We start from the raw sequence: 11,029 nt of genomic DNA on the forward strand, positions 1-11,029 counted from the left end.
ATTCAATGACTAATGATAACTCCAGATATGACAAAGAGGTGATGGACTCAAGATGCAGGAGGAAACAAACATTTTTGCATATGGCCACTGTAGATCTGTTTTCCTTCAAGTGGCTTGTTACAAGAAGAGAGGAAGGATTAGCAAGTCATGTCAAATAAAATAAAAGAGCATTAACATTTTTTAATGCATAGAAGAGAATAAAAGGTAGTTTTAAAAAGTAGCACAAATAGGGCAGTTTTGAAAGAAAATATGCAATTTAATATATACTTTTAATAATGAAGCATGCTTCATGGTTACATGTAAAATCATTTAGGGCTTTTACTGGGTATTTGGAAACTCTTTTTTTCAAAGAAAATCATTTTGGCAGCAACGTGGATAGATTGAAATGGGGAGAGACCTGGGACAAGGTGTTTCCTTTAGGAGAGATACAAAGGTCCAAACTTACATGGAAGCTGTATTAGGGATCTAATGTGATAGCTGTGAATGGAAAATGTGAAACTTTGTCATCCACCTCTTCAAAGAAAGAGTGAAGTGCATTTTCTCAATTATTTTCCAAATCCAATTAATTTGGTCATCATAATTGCAATATTTATTTTCCTTATTTTGCCTTTTTTATTTACATTTTTGTAGTCACTGTGTTCATCATTTTGCTAATACAGCTTATTTCTCCCTGTATCAGTTCACATAAGGCTTATCATGCAGACCAATTTATTTATCCATTCTCCACTCCATGGTCACCTACTCTGCTTCCAATTATTTGCTACCAGTAAAAGTGCTACTACAAATGTTTGTGTGAATATGAGACCTTTGTTTTTATGTCTGACTTCTTTGGGGCCATATGCCCAGCAGTGAGATATCTGGCTCAGAGGCATTCACTTGTTATTTTTCCATTCATTTTTTTTTTAAAACATAGCTTCAAAATGCTTTCCTGATCAACTAATCACTCTACCAACAGAGTATCACACTTTACTGGTTAGTGTTAGCAGGTTACATAGAACAAGTATTTCACTTAACTCATGAGGAAACAGAAGACCAGAAATGTTAAATAATCAACCTAAGTTTACACATTTTCAGAGCCAGGCTACATATATGACTATAAGGACTGAAGCCATAAAGATGTTTGAGAATGTGAAGGCAAAGACCTGCAACCATTTTCTTATCTTCCTTATATTCATATTTTGCTAAATATATTCTAAGAGCTTAAGATCTGAGTTGACATGAGGAATATTATCTCCTTTTGGTCTTCTTTTCCCCTGGTCAGGCAGAAAATATTTTTTTTCAGAATTGTAAACATTTGGGGGTGTTTCTGTAGGGAGCTTCAGATGAGTAAACTCTCTACTAGTGCAGATCTGCATTTGCTTCTTAGAGAGTTGCCTGGGACACTGAAGTTAAGTAACTGTCACAGAGTCCACTGTCAATTCTCCTTAGAGCAGGGGCTATTAAACTATTTCAGGTAGTGGACCTCTATGACTTTCTGGGGAAAACCATGGACTCTTTTTCTGCATATTATTTTTAAGTGCTAAGATGAAATGCATGTGATTAGGCAGGAAACCAATTATATTGAATTATCTTAAATAATCTGGTTTGTGGAATCTAGGTGAAAAATCCCTGCATTAAATCCAGGCACTTGAATGGGAATTCTCTGACTCTAAAGCTGACTCCTCTCCAGGACAATAAGCTGCCTTTTCTGTTTTTTCTGTGTTCAGTTTGGTTTAACGACGGGCACCTCCCCGCAGAGGAGGAAGCAGGCATTGAGGTGGTGGCAGGGCGGGCGTTCCCTCGAAGCCCTTGCCCTGATGGAAGGGTGTGCCCACGTGCTGGAAAGCCCCCTCTCGGAGTGTGGAGAAGTGCTTTCGGACCAGGATCTGGGCCTCCTCGCTGCCAGGATCCAGCCTACGCCATGTGTAGGGCTCGTCATCCACCTGCCAGTCTGGACTCGGTGGGAAGGCGAGTTCCTGGCCCCAGAAAACCCAGACTCCAGACATGGCGCCGCTGGTGGTGGTGCCATAAAGGATGACGCCGGCAAACGCGTTCTTCCTCAGCGTGTGCAGGCGCTGGAGCGTTCCAGCGATGAGGTGGCGGCTCCTGAGGGTCTGGCTGAGCTCCCGGGGGAAGTGATGCTCGGCCTACCACAGGGACCAGCCGTGGCGGTCAAGGGCTCCCAGAAGTAGGGCAGGGCCACCCTCACCCTCGGCGTGTCGTCCAACACAAGCGTACTCTTGGGTGGGTGGGCCCGGGAATGCCTGGCCTGGGCCTCTGCGGCCCGGGGCCTGGTCGCGCTCCTCCTCCGGCCCGGGGCCTGGTCGCGCTCCTCCTCCCGCCCGGGGCCTGGTCGCGCTCCTCCTCCCGCCCGGGGCCTGGTCGCGCTCCTCCTCCGGCCCGGGGCCTGGTCGCGCTCCTCCTCCCGCCCGGGGCCTGGTCGCGCTCCTCCTCCCGCCCGGGGCCTGGTCGCGCTCCTCCTCCCGCCCGGGGCCTGGTCGCGCTCCTCCTCCCGCCCGGGGCCTGGTCATGATTCTCCTCCGGCGCCCTCTTCTCCTCCTCCGCTCAGCCCGGGCCTTCTGTTCTCGCGGTCCCTTCTCTTTCCTGGGGCCTCCTTCTTAGGCTGACTCTCGGCAGACTTTTAGCATCAAATCGTGCCATCTTCTCGCAGTGCTTCACCTGTCCCAACCCCGCCTGGAACTGGGGCTGGTGGATGCGGATGAGGAGCCCGCGGCGGGTGCTGGGAGAGGCTGCCGGAACCAGAGCCACCAGAGGGTGCGCACCACCGCCATGTCGGCCGGAGCCATGCGCTGCCCCACGGCAAAGGCCGGGTGTTCAGGCGGGCGTCGAGCGGCCCCGGAACCCGCCTCGCCTCCTCCTGGGCGGTCCTCACAGTGGGCAGCACCCAGGTCCCGGCTGGAGGAACGAGGTCGCCCTGGATGCCCCGGGCAGCGGCCTGCGCAGTCGCCCGAAGGTCGTCGTTGCTCACACGGTCCGCTGTGGCGTTGCTCCCAAACACCCAGAACCCCTCATCACCCTCAAGGGCTGCAACCTTGCCAGCGGGGGATTTTCGGAGGGATTCGGGGTGCGGTTGGTCTGACCGCAGTGGAAGTGGGGAGGGGCGGGCAGCACGCGCATCTGGGCAGCGGGGAGGGCCTTGAAGGCCCGCCAGTTTAGAGGGTAGGTGAACAGCGTCCCGGCGGCCATGGTGATTCCGCAGAGAAAGGGGGTGGGGACGTCGGAGCTGCCGCAAAGGGGGCCCGGCCAGGGAGTGGGGGTGGGGGTGCCGAGAGGGGAAGAGGAGGGAGGCGGGGGGCAGGGGGCCTGGGGGGCAGGGAAGGCTGGGAGGCTGGGGGCCTGGGGGGCAGGGAAGGCTGGGAAGCTGGGGGCCTGGGGGGCAGGGAAGGCTGGGAAGCTGGGGGCCTGGGGGGCAGGGAAGGCTGGGAGGCTGGGGGGCTGGAGGGTAGGGGGCCTGGGGGGGCTGGGGAGCTGGGGGGCAGGGAAGGCTGGGAGGCTGGGGGCCTGGGGGGCAGGGAAGGCTGGGAGGCTGGGGGCCTGGGGGGCAGGGAAGGCTGGGAGGCTGGGGGGCTGGAGGGTAGGGGGCCTGGGGGGGCTGGGGAGCTGGGGGGCAGGGAAGGCTGGGAGGCTGGGGGCCTGGGGGGCAGGGAAGGCTGGGAGGCTGGGGGGCTGGAGGGTAGGGGGCCTGGGGGGCTGGGGAGCTGGGGGGCAGGGAAGGCTGGGAGGCTGGGGGGCTGGGGGGCAGGGAAGGCTGGGGGCCTGGGGGCCTGGGGGGCAGGGAAGGCTGGGAGGCTGGGGGCCTGGGGGGCAGGGAAGGCTGGGAGGCTGGGGGCCTGGGGGGCAGGGAAGGCTGGGAGGCTGGGGGGCTGGGGGGCAGGGAAGGCTGGGAGGCTGGGGGCCTGGGGGGCAGGGAAAGCTGGGAGGCTGGGGGGCTGGAGGGTAGGGGGCCTGGGGGGGCTGGGGAGCTGGGGGGCAGGGAAGGCTGGGAGGCTGGGGGGCTGGGGGGTAGGGGGCCTGGGGGGCAGGGAAGGCTGGGGGGCTGGGGGCCTGGGGGGGCAGGGAAGGCTGGGAGGCTGGGGGGTAGGGGGCCTGGGGGGCAGGGAAGGCTGGGAGGCTGGGGGGCTGGGGGGTAGGGGGCCTGGGGGGCAGGGAAGGCTGGGAGGCTGGGGGGCTGGGGGATAGGGGGCCTGGGGGGGCTGGGGAGCTGGGGGGCAGGGGGGCTGGGAGGCTGGGGGCAGGGAAGGCTGGGAGGCAGGGAAGGCTGGGGGGTAGGGGGCCTGGGGGGCTGGGGAGCTGGGGGGCAGGGGGGCTGGGAGGCTGGGGGCAGGGAAGGCTGGCTTTCTTAACAGGACATAGCTTTTAAGATGTATTTTAGACATGTTTGAAGGTGGGGGGAGAAAGGGTGATGAAATTTTCATGTAGAGTTGAACGTGACCGAAAAGTGAGTGAACAAGTATGGGTAGAACAGCAGGTGTGCTAGATTGAGAGCCCAGACAACCTGGGTTCAGAACCTGACTGACTGACTAGCCATGGGACTTTAGGCAAACCCACTGCTCTGAGCCTGTCAGCTTACCTGTAGAATGGGAATACTCATGGCATCTTCCTAGGTTTGTCCTGAGGATCATACTTTGTAAACTTTTTCTCAGGAATAATTATTAAAAGTATAGAACCTTTCTCTGACCTGCACCAAGTATGGGAGCTGGCCTCTTATAGACAACGGAAAGATCCCTGGGTTTAATGGCAGGAGAAATATGTTTGGTTTCTAATTGTACTGCTTAAATAGCTGGGTAATTTCCAGCAAGTCTCAGACTCTCTGCCCCTTACTTTCCTCTTCTATGACTTAGGGATTATTATTTCTGTTACCTTTTGTGGAAGGTTGTTATGAGGAAACCCTGTAAATTTGAGCTACCATCAAAATTCACACAAAGTAAAATCATGAGGCAACATAGGATGGATAAATGTCTGCTTTTAGATTCAGGAAGCCCTGGGCTTACATCCTGCCCCTGGAATATGGTTAATCACATATTTTTTCAGTGACCCAAGCCACCTGCTACATCTATATAGTAAGAGCAATATTGTTTTAAAAATAGCTTTGAGCAGCTAAGTCATTTTGTCTGTTATAAATACCCAAATTAACCACAAAGTACCTGAGGGAAGGCTATTTGCATCCAGAGAAAGAATTGATAAATAGAAGTATGTATAGAATTCATATATACATATATACATGCATATTTGCTTTATATATATATGTGCATATTTGTGTCTAACGGTAGCCATCTCTAGGGTGGGTGGAGGGGGCAAGGAAAAAAAGGAAAATTACATAATTTATTATATATTTAAAAGTAATAACAAGTTTTACATAAAAGATTTGTAGTTTCATATGTATCTTTTTAAGAATTTTGATATGTTGTGGAAATGCATATGTTATTTCATAAAATAAGAAAAATAGAAGAAGCTATAAATTCCAAATGGCTTGCCAATTTTTACTTGTATTGGGCATTTCAACAACGGTATTTTTCATACTGATGAAATTATAGGTCTAGATCTAGATCCTGCAAAACCTGAAAATTATTATTTTGATACATCATAGAATTTTATGTTGTAATGATGCTAGGAGCACAGATTTGGGGGAGGAATGACCCCTATTGTTATTTAGTCCAACCCCCTCCTTTTAAAGATGAACAAACATAGGTCCAGTAAAGTTATGGGACTTGCCTAAAGTCACATTACCAGTTTCCAGGGTTATTGTGAGGAATATGTTCCAGAACTAATAAAAGTCTAAGTTGGAGTTACTTATATGTTATAGTCAAGATAATATTAAAAATCTAAATGACTAAATGGTCCTGTGTGGTTTGTGGGTTTTTGTTTGGTGAAGTATCTGACCCTGAGCACTTATCCCCTCAAATTTAGATTTGGTAGGGTCGTCTTGTTCAGATATGGAAAAGGAAGTCCAGGGATATTGTGCCTTATCTAAAGTCAGTCAGTAAACAATAGGGTTGGGATTCAAAACCAGGTCTACTGACACGAAGTCCCCCCAATATCTCCCTTGTAACTACTTTGCCTTCTACCAAGTTATCTAAGTGAGACTGGCTCAAAATAGCTCCATCAGGTGCCAGCTCAAAGATAGTGAGACCTCTTGCCTCATTAAGTTCTGTGCCTGGGGGGGGTCAAAGGGAACAATGAGCTTGATTGGAAAGTGTTGAAGAGAAGTACTTTAAGAGGAACACAATGACCTCAGAAGTGTTTTAGAGATGATAAGTAGCATCTTCCCATCTCCTCACATAATGTATTATGAACAGTGTACAAAAGAAGGAAATGTAACTAGATGAAACTAATCTATCATACATGATCAGAGTCAGCTCAGCTTGTGAGGCAGTCTTATGAAATGTACTGAAAAAGAAAGTGTCGGAAAACAAGTTAATGGACACTTTTTTGTAAAGGGAAAGAGACATATATTATTGCACAAGCTGATGTTTTGTTTTTAGAATAAGCTAAATGTTCATAAATGTGCAAAACCCTTGACCCAGTGATAAAAGTCCACCCCCAAACACGTGACCAAATACCTAAGGTAAGTCAGTGTTTCCAGGCTCCAAACTTTGCCTAATGGAGGTATTCCCTTCCTCCACTCAGATTACAATTCTTCAATTTAGAAAGGCAAGAGCACTGAATTTGAGTTTCTAGGACTGCAGTCTAGTTTTACCAATGTTTACATGAATGACTCCAGGAAACTCACTTTATTCATTTGGGCTTGAGTCCTCTCATCTGCAACATGAAAAGAATGAATTACTTTATTAAGTTCCTATCTACCTCAAAATCCTATGTTATTATAGAGCCTTTTTGAATTGTTGTGGATAAATACAAAGAATGAAAAATTGAATGAATGTTATTTGTCTTTCATTCTCAAAGACCATGGCATCAGGAAGGTGATGCCATAACTTGAAAGGGAATTGGATTTAAGTGAGGGTGGGCTGTGCAAAGGCATCAGCCTCACTTTCTCCTCTTGAGCCATCTGGGTCCAGTGGCAAGGTATAAATCTGGATGATTATAGATGGTCCCAGAGGCAGTGGGAGACCTTGGCCTTTTTAAACTAATAGGTCCCAGTGTGTCTGAGTCAAATGTCCCTTCAGAGATTAAGGCTAGATAAGAAATGAGACAAAGAATGGCCTCTTTTACCTAGTCAAAAGAGAAAAAAAACAACAACAAACCATCTGGGGGGGGGGGAAACCCTGGGGGATTCTAATCAAAATGTAAACAATTGCTATTTACATTTACTCTGAGCCAATCAGGGTCCAAACCATGACCATTAAAGTGAGGGTTGGGCTTGTACTTATTGTTGGCCAGAGTGAACTGGGTTTAAGGCCTGGCCCTCAAGAAAGAATTGTGTCCTGTAAAACCACCAGATATCTTGTTAGGTTTAGGTACACAAAATTTACATTCCTCTGGGGAGAGCACCAACAGGTAAGGGTATGATACCATATGTGGACAGAGGGATGTGGAACGAGGAAGGAGAGAAGAGAAAGAGTCAGGGAAGGAGCTGTGTTACCCAATCAGAATCAACCAGTTTGGTTCACCCTGGTGCAGCCCATACTACCTATAAGTGGTTGTCTGTCCTTTGTTGTCTAAGAGAACCATGACATCAGGAAGGTGATGCCATGACTTTCAAGTGAATTGGGTTTAAGTGAGGGTGGGATGTGTAAAGTCACCTTCCTGAATTGAATGAATAACTGGGTGGATGGATGGATGGATAGGTAGGTAGATTGATAGATAGATAGACCGACCAATAGATAGATAGATTGATAGATGCTAGATAATTAATCTCCTTACAGTTCATCTCCTGATGAAGTCTTGCTTCACCTATCTCTGCTGAGTACATACACATTTACTTCAGATTCAGAACCCATGTGCATGAGTATGCACCTACACACTCACACGCTCACACACACACAATCTTCCAAACCTGTACTAACCTTTTTCAGCTGCATGTACATGAATTCCAAAATTTGTCTTCTGTTGGCATGCCTCTCTAGAATCCAGGGTCACTTCCAAGCTAAGAAGAGGTAATACAGTAGAACTATAGTGTGATTTAAATTCTAAGTCAAATAGTATAAATGAAAATTATTTCACTTGGAGAATTCATCTTGTAGAGAGAATAAATGCAGATAAATATGAATTGTGCTATTGTTCTCATTTGTTTCCCTTTGACAACAACCCTGTGCAGTAGATTCTATTATCATCCCTAGTTTAGAGATGAAGAGACTGAGGCTCACCAAGTTAAGTGACTTGCCCAGTATCATTTGTTTTTATTTAGCCACTCATTTGTGTCTGACTCTTCATGATTCCAGGAACCATATTGTTCATGGGGTTTTCTTGGCAAAGATGCTGGAGGGATTTGCCATTTTCTTCTCCAGTGGATTAAGGCAAAAAGAGGTTAAGTGACTTGCCCAAGGTCACACATCTACTAAATGTATGAGGCTGGATTGGAATTCGGGTCTTGAATTGGGTCTTGAAATCCTGACTCCAGGTCAAGCATTCAGCATATGAGCCATCTAGGTGCTCTCCTCCTCAGGATCATACAACCTAATAAATATTTGAGAAAGGATTCAAACTCTATTTCTCTTGAGTAACAGCCAAGCACTCTGTATATTATGTCACCTGGAAGTGTAGTAACTAGTTGGTATTTTTTATTTGTTTTACTTGGATTGGACCTATGCTTTCATTGTTATAGGGAACTTCTGGTAAGAAACTCCCTCTACCAATGCAGACTGGTAGCTGTGCTATAACTTTTAGTCCTATATAGCTGCATGGAACATGAGGAGCCATATGTGGCAGAGGTGGACTTGAAGCCATGTCTTCCTAACTACAAGGTCCATTCTTTACCACCACCACCAAGTTGCCTGTAAGCAGCTAGTTAATCTTTATTTTAAAATCTGAGGCTACCAGATACTATATCCTTCCTCTTTATGATATAGCACCCTGGGAGAGTAACCTCTACCCCAGCCAATGACAGAAGATCTTTGTTCCTCTATATCACCACCCACAAGATATAATGTCAGAACTATAGGCCTCTTCTTACCCCTCCTCTAAATGAATGTGTCTTAAGGAGTTGACCTTAACAGTTCTTTTCATGTTGCTTGCCCTACTTATATTTTGTAAAACTGTCCCAGGTGTGTTTTGTGAAAGTTGCTATGAACACACACACAGATGCGCGCACACACACACTCATATGTACACACATTAACAAATTAACAAAAAATAAGATATTTGAGGTTTTAGAAAAGAAAATAACTGATTATAACAGTGAATGTGGGTGAAAGGTATGGATATGCATACCTATACAAACAGACCTTGATCAGAGTCATTGATAAAATGTTAATTAGTACAGAACGAAGAACAGGTTCCTGGAGCATACTACTTGAGACCTCCAGCCACATTGACATGGAACCATTATAAACAATAGTTCTGAAAAAGATCTGGGATTGTATTTCATTGCACTCAGTAGACATCACTGGTATTATATCTGACCAATGACAACAATATAGCTAATATAATCCTAGGCTGCCTTAAAAGAGACATAGTCAAGGAATAGAGATACAATAGTCCTACAGTACTTCATCAGACCCTATCTGGCACATTGTATTTAGTTCTGGGTATCATATTCTAAAAACACTGATAAACTGGGGAGTGTCCAGAGATGGGCAACTACTATAGTGAAAGACTTTGAATCCATTCTTGTAAGAAGAATGGCTAAAACAGCTGGACACATTTAGCCTTTGGAAAAAAAGACCTCAATTTCTTCCATTTGACCAAGCAAGAATGAGACAAATGCCTCCTAACAATCTTCCCATCTCCTTCCCATCCCTCCAGACTAACCTTTTTTTGCATAGCTTTTATCATAGGATAATGATTGTATCAAGATTTTGGCAGTAAAAATGTGAAGTACTAAAAAGAGGTACAAATCGGGGGGCAGAGCCAAGATGGCGAAGTAGAAAGACACACATACACATAGCTCCGAACCCACAAACCACAGAACGGCTAGAGGGGACTAACCCAGGACGAATTCTGCACCCAGAGACCACGGAATATTGGAGCGAGGGAGATTTCTGTTCTGGAGAGACCTGCAAACCTCTCGCGGGGGGTCCTTCGCGCCGTGGACTGGGCGCCGGGTCGGGGAACAGAGGGCAGCCCTGCTGCGGCCACGACACCGTGGGGAAAAGATCCGAGAGGGCTACGGGGGCGGGATCTCCAGCGGCCATGCGGGTCCCCCCACCCACAGAGGGACCTGCAAACCTCTCGCAAAAGGTCCGTCACACTGCAGACGCGGAGCCCAGCATGGACCTGCGGTGGCGGCGGCCACGGCTCCGAGAGGTACAGATCCGAGAAGGCTCCAGAGACGGGATCTCCAGCGGCGGCACTAGCTCCCCCACCAACAGGTGACTGACGGGGATAGGTGAGAGAGTGTCTTTGGCGGGTCGAGAGGGGAGTGGGGTGCCCCCATGGCTCGGGCCCCCCCAGGAGATAGAAGCTGAGAGGCGGCTACAGACAGGGGCTCCCCAAACGGGCGGGAGCCTGGATCCATTGTGGATGGTCTGTGCATAAACCCCCAGAGGGAACTGAGCCAGAGAGGCCGCCCTGCCCCTGACCACCTGGACTTAATTCTCACACTGAATAGCAGCCCTGCCCCCGCCAAAAACCCTAAGGTGGGAAGCAGCATTTGAATCTCAGTCCCCAAACGCTGGCTGGAAGGACCAGGAGGCGAGGTGGGTGTGAGGAGAACATTCAGAGGTCAGGTCACTGGTTGGGGAGAATGCCAAGAAAAGGGAAAAGAAATAAAACCATTGAAGGGTATTTTCTCGGAGAAAAGACACTTCCTCCCTTCCTTTCTGATGGGGAGAAACAATGCTTGCCATCAGGCAAAGACACAGAAATCGAGGATTCTGTGTCCCAGCCCACCCAATGGGCTCGGGCCATGGAAGAGCTCAAGAGGAATTTTGAAAATCAAGTTAGAGAGGTGGAGGAAAGACTGGGAAGGGAA

General features: G+C 48.3%; 1 pseudogene; it reads right to left on the bottom strand.

The window, feature by feature from the left end:
• Nucleotides 1–235: 235 nt before the first annotated feature.
• LOC140518954 (elongation factor 1-gamma-like) lies at nucleotides 236–3,186 on the bottom strand (annotated as a pseudogene).
• Between the last annotated feature and the right edge of the window lie 7,843 nt (nucleotides 3,187–11,029).

The sequence above is a fragment of the Notamacropus eugenii genome, chromosome 1 (assembly GCF_028372415.1).
Source record: "Notamacropus eugenii isolate mMacEug1 chromosome 1, mMacEug1.pri_v2, whole genome shotgun sequence".
NCBI lineage: Eukaryota > Metazoa > Chordata > Mammalia > Diprotodontia > Macropodidae > Notamacropus > Notamacropus eugenii.